Here is a 10,128-nt window from a genome sequence, read left to right on the forward strand (position 1 = left end):
AAGGCTGGAGAGGGCGCTGGCGACATGGTCGTTTTTCCGAAGAATTTTGGAGATCCGGCTGACACCACTTCCACCCCCAAAGCGTATGCCACCAAGTTTTTCAACAAGCTGACTGAGGCGGAGAAGTGGGAGCTTGAACAAGACCTGCTCAACGCCATGCTGAACAACGCCTGGGGGAAGCTTGACTCCAGGACTTCGGAAATCCAGGACTTCAAGAAAAACGTTGGCCAGTTCTGCGACCAACTCATCTGCAAGCAAAAGGTACTCCCCAGTAGCCCCCAAGCATGTAGGCGGAAACTCAAAAAGTAGTTAGCGCTTAGATGCTTAGAGAAAAATTACTTCCGGGAATTTTTTTTTAATTTTTTAGAATGAACCAGTAGCCCCCAAGCATTATGGCGGAAAAGTTCCGGCAATGATGCTTTAAAAGAAACCACTGCTTCAGGCGGAATTTTTACTCCTGCACTGTTTAAATTTTACAGGAACAGCAGGCGCTGCACTACGAGCTGCACAAGAACATTGCCCTGCAGCGCCGCGTTACTCTGAGTCAGGCGGAAAATATCCGGACCCTGAAGGATGAGAATGCAGAACTGGCCAAACAACTGGCGGACGCCCAAGGTTGGTTTCCGCCTTCTTCGTCATTAGCCAAATTCCAACTTTGAATTTGCTGTTAACTTATGCTTATTATAGGCGCATCCTCTTCCCTTGCTACAGCCTCATCTGAACTTGAGAACCTGCGCTCCTCGTACCAAGATCTGGAGACGAAATTAAAGGAGGCGGAACTAAAGAGGGAGCAGGCCGAGAAGCAGCTGGCGGAGAAAAACTCCGAGCATATCAGGGAAAAGGGCGAGCTGGAACTGAAGAAGAATGCTGATAGCGAGACCATCAGGAGGCAGCAAAAAGAGCTCAATGGACTCCGGAAATTTATGGAGACGGCGGAGCATCATTGGGACTTGCTCAATGAGAACATCTTGGGTACGATATCGGAACCTTGTCAAGATATTTGCTCCGAGTGTTTTTTACTTTGCGCTCAAATTGCATGCTTATATCCTGATTATCTTTTATGCAGAGCCACTTGGGTACCCGGAACAGCGCCGGAATTTGTTCCCACGGGACGACCTTCTGCAACTCGCGGGCGATGACTGCAAAGATCTCATCTCCGCCTCCCGCAAGATATGCTTTAACTTGAATATCAAGAGGAGCCGCACTTGCGATGTGCGCAAGCTTATTGGTAAGATGGATGTACTGCCGGAGCTGGTGACAGATCTGCAAGCATCTTCAGCTCGAGGTGCAGCTGCAATGGCCTTGACCATGTGCCTAGCACATACTCCGGGTCTTGATCTTGATGAAGTGACCACGGGCGTTCCTCCGGACGCGGATGTCGGCGCGCTGCTAGACGCAGTGAGCGGCTACGACACCCGTATCGCGCGCAGGATCCGGCACGAGGAATTCTACGACAAGGTCGTCCTCGCTGCTGACGAGCCCTTGGAAGCGGAACTTCAAAAGGAACTCGACGCCAAGGCGCGACCTGCGGAATCCGGAGCCCAGTTTACCTGGACCAGCTCCAAGGATGCGCCCCAAGAGGAACCCAAGACCAGCACTGCTGCTTCTGAGGAAAAAGAAAGTGAAGAAGACGTGTCTTCTCCGGCCGAAGGTGCCAAGGAACAGGATCCAGAGGGCAAGACTTCTCCGGCTAAGGGGGAGTGAAAACTTTTATTCCTGCGGGAAAAACAATGCATCATTTTGGCCCCAGCGAGGGTTTGTAATAAGACTCTAAATTCTTAAGTAGCTAGGAACGAAACGATTATGCATGGGGCGGAAACACTTATCCTGCTATCCGTTAAATATTGTGTGCATGTTTCGTTTTATGTCGGAAAGCAAGTGCTGACTTCGTTATTTTCCGGCTTGCCCGCTTGACCTTCCACGAGCCAGAAGACCTTAGCCGGAAACGCTCGCCAGCGGCGACGAAGCCCAATGGCAATCCGTCAATAACCGCGGAAACAAGCCCCCAGGCATAGGTGCCGGAAATCGCTACTAGGAATCCACGGGTTCGCAACAGATAACAACTTAATCAGAAAACTTAAGCTTACGTCCTAAAGGACGATTTTGAAAATCACAACTTTCATACACGCCAAGGCGGAAATATCCAGCCATGCGGTTTTAGTCGGAAAAACATACACGATCTAAAATGAACAAGTAAAGGAGGTAAAAGACTCAAAGAGTGAACCATAAGCTTTATTTCATTGATCATGTATAACTATTACAGAGTTTATAACTCGGAAAATATATGCTAAGTGTAGAAGGGACGTAGCTGTGCAATGTTCCAAGGACGTTCTGTCTCGTCGTAGATATCATCCGGATCCTCACGCTTGCGTTTCCGGTGCCAGTTAGCAGGTCTGTCCCTTAGCTCGCGGAAATCAACAAGGTAGTACGACCCGTTATGAAGCACTTTGCTAACGGCGAAGGGTCCTTCCCATGGAGATTGCAGCTTATGGTCTTTCACCTGTCGAAGGCGGAGGACCAGGTCTCCTGCCATAAAGGAGCGTTTCCGAACTCGACGACTGTGATAACGTCGGAGCTTCTGCTGGTAGATGGCGGATCTCTGGTCTGCTAAGTTCCGAGCTTCCTCGATCAGGTCCACAGATAGCTGTCTGGCCTCGTCAGCTGTTTCTTCATTGTAGGCGGAAACTCGCGGTGAATCGTGGATGATGTCGGAGGGAAGCACGGCTTCGGATCCGTATACCAGGAAAAAAGGGGTAAACCCTGTTGATCTGTTAGGGGTAGTTCGTAAACTCCACAGAACAGCTTCCAACTCATCAGCCCAAGCTCCAGCTGCACGTCGCAGCGGTCCTTCAAGGCGTGGTTTAATTCCTGATAATATTAGGCCGTTAGCCCTTTCAACCTGACCATTGGATTGTGGGTGAGCCACAGATGCGAGGTCCAGTCGTATCCCCATTGTTTCACAATAATCCCTCAATTCTCCTTGAGCGAAGTTCGTGCCATTGTCTGTGATTATGCTGTGTGGGATGCCGAATCTCATCACGAGGCTGCAGACGAATTTTAGTGCTGTAGCACCGTCGGCTTTTCTCACTGGCTTAGCCTCGATCCATTTGCTGAACTTGTCAACAGCGACCAGGAGGTACTCAAAACCGCCAGGAGATGATTTTTTTAACTTACCAACCATATCGAGCCCCCAGACCGCAAATGGCCAGGTGATAGGTATGGTCTTCAGCTCTTGGGCTGGAGCGTTTGGTTGAGTAGCGTAATACTGACAACCTCGGCAGGTCTTGACTATTTTATCAGCGTCTTCTTTAGCTGTAAGCCAATAGAAACCTAACCGAAAAGCTTTTGCAACGAGCGATCTGGGAGCGGCATGATGCCCGCAATCTCCTGCGTGGATCTCTCTGAGGATTTCAATGCCATCTTGATTGGAGACGCATTTAAGAAATACCCCTGCTGCACTTCGTTTGTAGAGCTGTCCATCAACTATTGTGTAGGTTCTTGCTCGTCTGACGATCTGTCGTGCGAGGACCTCGTCCTCTGGCAACTTCTGATCAATGAGGTAGTCCAGGAAAGGCTGTGTCCAAGCCGGAATGATAGCCATCACTTCCCTAGCCGGAGACACGGCCACCTCTGGGTTTTCCGGGTTAGCGCCCTTAACTGAGGGTATCCGGAGATGCTCCAGGAAAATACCAGGCGGAATTTGCTTCCTGCCGGATCCGAGCTTGGATAGCATGTCTGCCGCTGTGTTATCGTCTCTCCTGACGTACTTGACTTCGTATCCGAGGAAGCACTTGGCGATCTCGTCAACTTCGTCTCTGTAGGCTGCCATGACGGAATTTCTGGCGTTCCAGGTTCCGGCTACTTGTTGTGCCACCAGGTCGGAATCTCCGCAGCATATGATGTGCTTGATCCCAATTTCCTTAGCGATGCGCAGACCGTGTAGTAGAGCCTCATACTCCGCCATGTTGTTAGTAGCTTCGAAGTGGATCTGCAGAACGTACTGCAGTTCTTCTCCGGTAGGGGACTTCAGGGTGACTCCGGCTCCTGAGCCTTGATGCTGCTTGGATCCATCGAAGTGCATGACCCATGTTTCTGGTTCCGGCTCCAGACTTGCATCCGGAGCTTCTGTCCAATCTGCAACGAAATCTGCCAAAACTTGGGATTTAACCGCAGTCCTTGGCTTGTAAGCGATGTCGAAGGCGGATAACTCGATGCCCCATTTAGCCGTACGTCCTGTTGCGTCAGCGTTGTTGAGAATTGTTGCCAGCGGAGCCTTGCTCACGACTGTTAGTGGATGCTCTTGGAAATAATGCCTCAGCTTCCGGCTACCTAGGAACACGCCATAAGCTAGCTTCTGAAAGTGAGGATATCTCTGTTTTGACTCTGTCAACACCTCGCTAATGTAGTAGACAGGTCTTTGGACGTCATATTCATGTCCTTCCTCCTTTCGCTCCACCACGATGACGAGGCTGATGACTTTGTTGGTAGCTGCCAGGTAAAGGAGCATTGGCTCTGACTCTGCTGGGGCTGCCAAGATAGGCGGGGAGGTGAGTATGTCCTTCAACCCTCGAAGAGCTGCATCAGCTGCGTCGTCCCAGACAAATTTGTCTGTTTTCTTCAGCAGCTTGTACAGAGGTAGTGCCTTCTCGCCAAGACGGCTAACAAACCTACTGATTGCTGCAACACAACCAGTTAGTCGTTGCACATCTTTAAGACAAGTTGGCCTTTTGATACACAGGATTGCCTTGATCTTTTCCGGGTTAACCTCAATGCCTCTGTGAGAGACTATGAAGCCAAGGAGTTTTCCGGCTGGCACGCCAAAGACGCACTTCAGCGGATTTAACATCATCTTGTACCTGCGGAGGTTGTCGAAGGTTTCTGTGAGGTCGCTGATCAAGTCGGATCCTTTCCGGGTCATGACCGCGATGTCGTCGACGTAAGCGTGCACGTTCCGGCCAATTTGGTCCTTCAGGCACCGCTGCATCGTACGCTGGTAGGTAGCACCTGCATTTTTCAAACCAAAGGGCATAGTAACGTAGCAGTAAGTACCGAATGGGGTAATGAATGAAGTCGCCTTTTGGTCGGATTCCTTCATCCGGATCTGATGATACCCGGAATACGCATCAAGAAAACACAGAAGTTCCGCCCCCGCCGTCGAATCAATGACTTGGTCAATGCGCGGCAAGGGGAACGGATCCTTCGGGCAATGTTTGTTCAAGCGTAGTAATCGATGCACATTCTTAGTATTTCAGTGTTCTTTTTGGGTACAAGGACGGGATTCGCGACCCAATCGGTGTGGATAACTTCTATTACAAAACCTGCTTCTAATAACTTTGCTAGTTCCATTCCTATGGCGCGGCGCTTCTTATCTCCAAAGCGTCGCATAGCTTGCTTCACTGGTTTGGCCCCCGGATTTATGTTGAGGTAGTGCTCGACGAGTTCCCTAGGTACTCCGGACATGTCAGAAGGTTGCCATGCGAAGATATCCATGTTAGCGCGGAGGAACTCGACGAGCGCGCTTTCCTATTTGGGGTCCATGTTGGCTCCGACTGAAACCTGCTTGGAAGAGTCACCTGGGATCAGGTCGTGCTTCTTGGTTTCTATCGCGGGCTTGAAGGAGGTTTTCTGCTCGGAGATCTGCTTCTTGGTGGTCTGCATCTCAGTCGGATCCACCGCGGCTCTGTAGCCTTTCAGCTCTTCTCCGGATATCACAGACTCTGCGAAGGCGGCTTCGCCTAACTCGCACTCATGAGCCTTTTTGTAGTCTCCGGATATGGTAATCATACCTTTAGGACCCGGAATCTTGAGCTTGTTGTAGATGTAGCACGCCCTTGCGTGGAACTTGTGATAGGTGGGCCTGCCGAAGATGACGTGGTAGGAGCTCTTGAAGGGCACAACTTCGAACGTGATCTTCTCTTCGCGGAAATTATGAACATCGCCAAAAGCCACGGGAAGTGTGATACTGCCGAGGGAGTTCGCCTTCTTACCCGGAACCACGCCATGAAACTCAGTGGTGCTGTGTTTGAGCTGTTCCTTGGTGAGGTTCATCCGCTCTAGAGTTTCCAGGTACATGATGTTCAAGCTGGCTCCACCATCCATGAGGCACTTGGAGAAGTCATACCCGTCTATGCGGGGACTTACAACCAAGGCGTAGCATTCCTTTGGCACAATTGCGGGATGATCCTTCCGATCAAATGTGCACGGGATTTCCGACCACCTGACGTACTGCGGCACAGCCGGAACTATGGCGTTCAGGATCCGGGTAGCTGACTTGGAGGCGCGTACTGTTGGGGTTCCGAGGAAAGTGTGGTAAGCCCCCACGCTCTTTTTGTCGAATGGGTTGGATTTTCCTGCGGATCCTGCCTTGGGATCCGGCGAGTTATCATCCTCATCCATCGCCTCGGAACTATCATCCTCCTTGTCTTTGTTCTTGCCCTTGCCACCTTTTCCGCGAGGGCGGTGCTTCCGGGCGCGCTTGTATCCGGCCTCCGGGTCGTTTTTTAGATCGTTGACCCACTTGCAGTTGCGGTTGGTATGAGTGGACTTCCCTGTAACCGGATCCAGATGGGCCAGGCAGGGCATGTCTCTGTACTCCTCATAGGTTTGCGGTGCGCGGGATCCGGCAGCAGTGACCTCGGAGGTATGCTGCTGACCCCTGCCGGCTCCGCCTCCGCGTCCGCGTCCTCTTCCGCCTCCTGGACCTCCGCGTTGAAACGCCATGGCGACCATCTCGGATCCGCCACTCTTCTGGTCATCAGGGTTCTTGCGCTTATGGCTGCTGCTGCCGTTGTCACGGTTCTTTTTTTGTTGGTGCAGGGGGATTGCTGTAGCTGCGAGATCACCGCCTGCGTCATCATCGGCGGCAGTGTGATCGCTAGCGATGGTGATCATATCATCCAACGTCAGTTTATTTGCATTGACCAAGCAAGTTAGCTTGTGTCGCAGCAATCCTCCTCGCTGCAAGCCCCCAATGAAGGCGTGCATTGCTGTGCGGTTGTCAACGTTCTCGCACTCGTTCCTGCATGCCAACCATCGGGTGAGGAAATTCCTCGATGTTTCGCCCTTCTTCTGGATGCAAGCCTGCAGGTCGCTTGTTGTGGCAGGTCTCTTGTATGTGCCCCTGAAGTGTTTCTCAAAAGCGTTCTTCAGGTCGAACCAGCAAAAGATGGAGTTCTTCTCGAGGTCACTGAGCCAGATCCGGGCTGGGCCTACAAGGTACAACTGGAGCATGCGGCAGGCGATGTTAGGGGTTCCTCCGGCGAAGGTTACAGCGTTGTAGTAATCCTCGATCCAGGTATCCGGCCTTTCGGTGCCATCATAATGCTTCAGATTTCCGGGTAGCTTGAGGTTCATCCTTGGCTTTGGTTCCTCTCGAATCATCCTTCCAAAGCACTTCGGGCCAATGTAGTCGGTTCTGTACTCGTTAAGGCGGTCCCGCGCGTCGCGCGAGCCGTGGCGAGGAGACTTTGAGCGAGAGCGAGATCTCCGGCCATTGCCTCCGCCTCCACCTCCGCCGCCACCGCTAGGTGGTGGTGAGGGAGACCTGCGAGGTGGGCAGTCTGACTTCTTGCTTCCGCCATCTGAATCTCCTCGGCCTTCCTGGTGCTGGCTCCGGCTCCTGTGGCTGCCTTCGCCTTGGCGCTGGCTGCCCTGGTCGTTCCGGCGGGGTTCCGGGTCACGGCTCCGACGAGGCTCTAGGTCCCGGCTCCGGCGAGGTTCTGGGTCGCGGCTCCGACGAGGTTCTGGATCGCGGTTCCGGCGAGGTTCTGGACCGCGGTCTTCATTCCGACTCCTCCTGGGCTCGGGCTCATGAACATTGTCCTTGTTCCGGCGAGGTTCCGGCGAGCGCTCCCTGTTTCTGTTTCTTGGCAGCACGTTGTCGCGGATAACAAGCGCACCATGCCCTATGGGCCTGGTGTTTCCGGCTGGACTACGGCGGCGAGGGGGTCGCGGGTAACCGTTGGGTGGAGGTGAGGGGTTGCGGTATTTGTCTCTTCCGGAGTACATCGCGTCCTTTCCCTTCCTTGGATCCGACGGAGGCGTCTGTGACGGAACGGGGATCGGATTTGGGTGCTCCCTGGCCCTTCTTCTGCGCTCCGAGGATCCGGTGTGTGATTCATCGTCCTTCTGCGCGGTAGATACACAGTTATCCGGATTGGATTCCAACCTGCGCGAAGTATCTGCCTTGTTCTGCTGCTGCATTGCTGAAGCGACAAGTGTGCGGAGATAGTTGATGTCAACTTCTTCGTCCTTCTTCTTCAGCAATTCCGCTGCTTTCTGCATGTTGTCCTTTGGAGTTTCCAGCGGCTGATGATCTGCGGGCGTGTTGAAGGGGATTCTGCGAGGCGGAATTGCTTCTCTAACAATTCGATCGGCCTCCGCCTGCGCATAGGTCATCTTTACCTCCCACTCAGCCCTCATGTTCTTGACCAGCTCGAGTGTGGCAGTAATCTCGCGGTCCTGTCTCTCGAAGTTTTCCGTCCAGGCTGCATGATCTGCCCTTCCTATCCTTAACGCAGCTTCGGTATCGGCGAGCCTCTTGGCTGTGGCCAGCATTTCCTTTCTGGCGGTCTCTAGGGCCTCCAGATCTGCGGCGTCGCCCGGTGTTATAGGTGTGTTAAGAACTGCTCGCGCGGCCACCTCCTCTGCTGACAAGATTTCCTCCGAGGGAGAATCCCTTTGGGGTCGCACCCGAGACATTGGAGATCCTTGATGGGATGGTTGGGGGTCAGATTGGCTGACTTGGTCTCCGGATCCAGTTTGTCCCAGCGCTGCTACCGTTGCGAGAACCTGCTTAGGCTGGGCGGAGTCGACTTCAGGCTGATCGCCGAGACCGTACTCCTCCAGCTTGCGAACGAAGTCATCAGATTCCATGGACGAGGTGTCTCCGGAAATTGGGCTCAGATTGCCCAAAATCGACTCTTCAACCGGAGCTTCGCTTTCTCCAACAGGCTGAGCCTGATCCGAATCTGCGCCGTTTTCCGGTGCCTCTACCTGCTCAGGACCAGCTCCGTCTTCTTGAGGGGCGGTTCCGGCGGTATGGGCCAAGAAGTGTACGAAGTGGCACCTCTGCTTTTCTAACACTTGGGAGACCCAGGCGGATCTGCATTGGTCTTCCACCTTTGTTTTCTGCTCAGGGGCGGATTGGGTGGGCTTTGAAATTTCCAGATCCGAGGCGGAATCTTCCTTGGGAAGCTCCTGCATCTCAGATCGGATCTTCGCGACAGCGTCCAGCTCTGCGGCGGTCGCGTCTGCGTTACTTACCAGTGGGTTTCCGTCGGAATCGACGGTTTCCCAGATGAAGATGTGAATGCCGCCAATTGGGACGATGGAGAGCTTGACGGGGTTTGTCCTAGCCGGAATCCAGCACTCATCCGGAGGGACGATCGGCAGATTCCCGGCGTAAAGGACGCGCCCCACAGCGATGGTGTCGTCGTAGCTTCCCATGGCGGAACCCTCCCGGTTCCGGCCTCCAGACGCCACAGGCCCCACGGTGGGCGCCAACTGTCGTTGCCTAATCGACGGTACCCCGGAGGAGGGATCCTCACGAGGGGGAGAAGAATTAGGGGCCATAGGGCGGAGTGCACACGGGACGGTGGTACGCGAGTTACCCAGCTTCGGAACACCTGCACGATGACAGGACCTACTGCTGCTTGTCTGGAATTATCTGGGCGCTTTCGCGTTGTTACAATGAGTTGTTCTCGTGCCTCTAGGGCTCCCGGGATCCGGCTTATAAAGGCGCACGGATCTAGGGTTTACATGGTGAGTCCTAGCCGGATTACAGACAGCCTAGCTACGGTACAATATCTTGCCGTGCACGTCACGGATCCGCCTTCCATATACGTCGTACTGGATCCGGGTTCCTCATGGGCCTCCATGGATCCGGGTTACTCCTAAGGTCGGTACGGATCCGGCCTGCTGATCCTGGGCTGGACTTCTTCCTTCTTGATCAACAGCAACTGGGCCGCCCGATGGGCCACATGCCTCATCACCGTCTGTGGGCCACCCGGGCTTGCCGGATCTTGGCACTGTCGATGGTACACCCATGAAGTATACCCACAACAATAATCTTGCGATTTACGAGGCGTTCAACATGTTTTTGAAATTGGAGAAACACATCATAGACAT

This window comes from Lolium perenne, chromosome 4 (genome assembly GCF_019359855.2).
Source record: "Lolium perenne isolate Kyuss_39 chromosome 4, Kyuss_2.0, whole genome shotgun sequence".
NCBI classification, from domain to species: domain Eukaryota; kingdom Viridiplantae; phylum Streptophyta; class Magnoliopsida; order Poales; family Poaceae; genus Lolium; species Lolium perenne.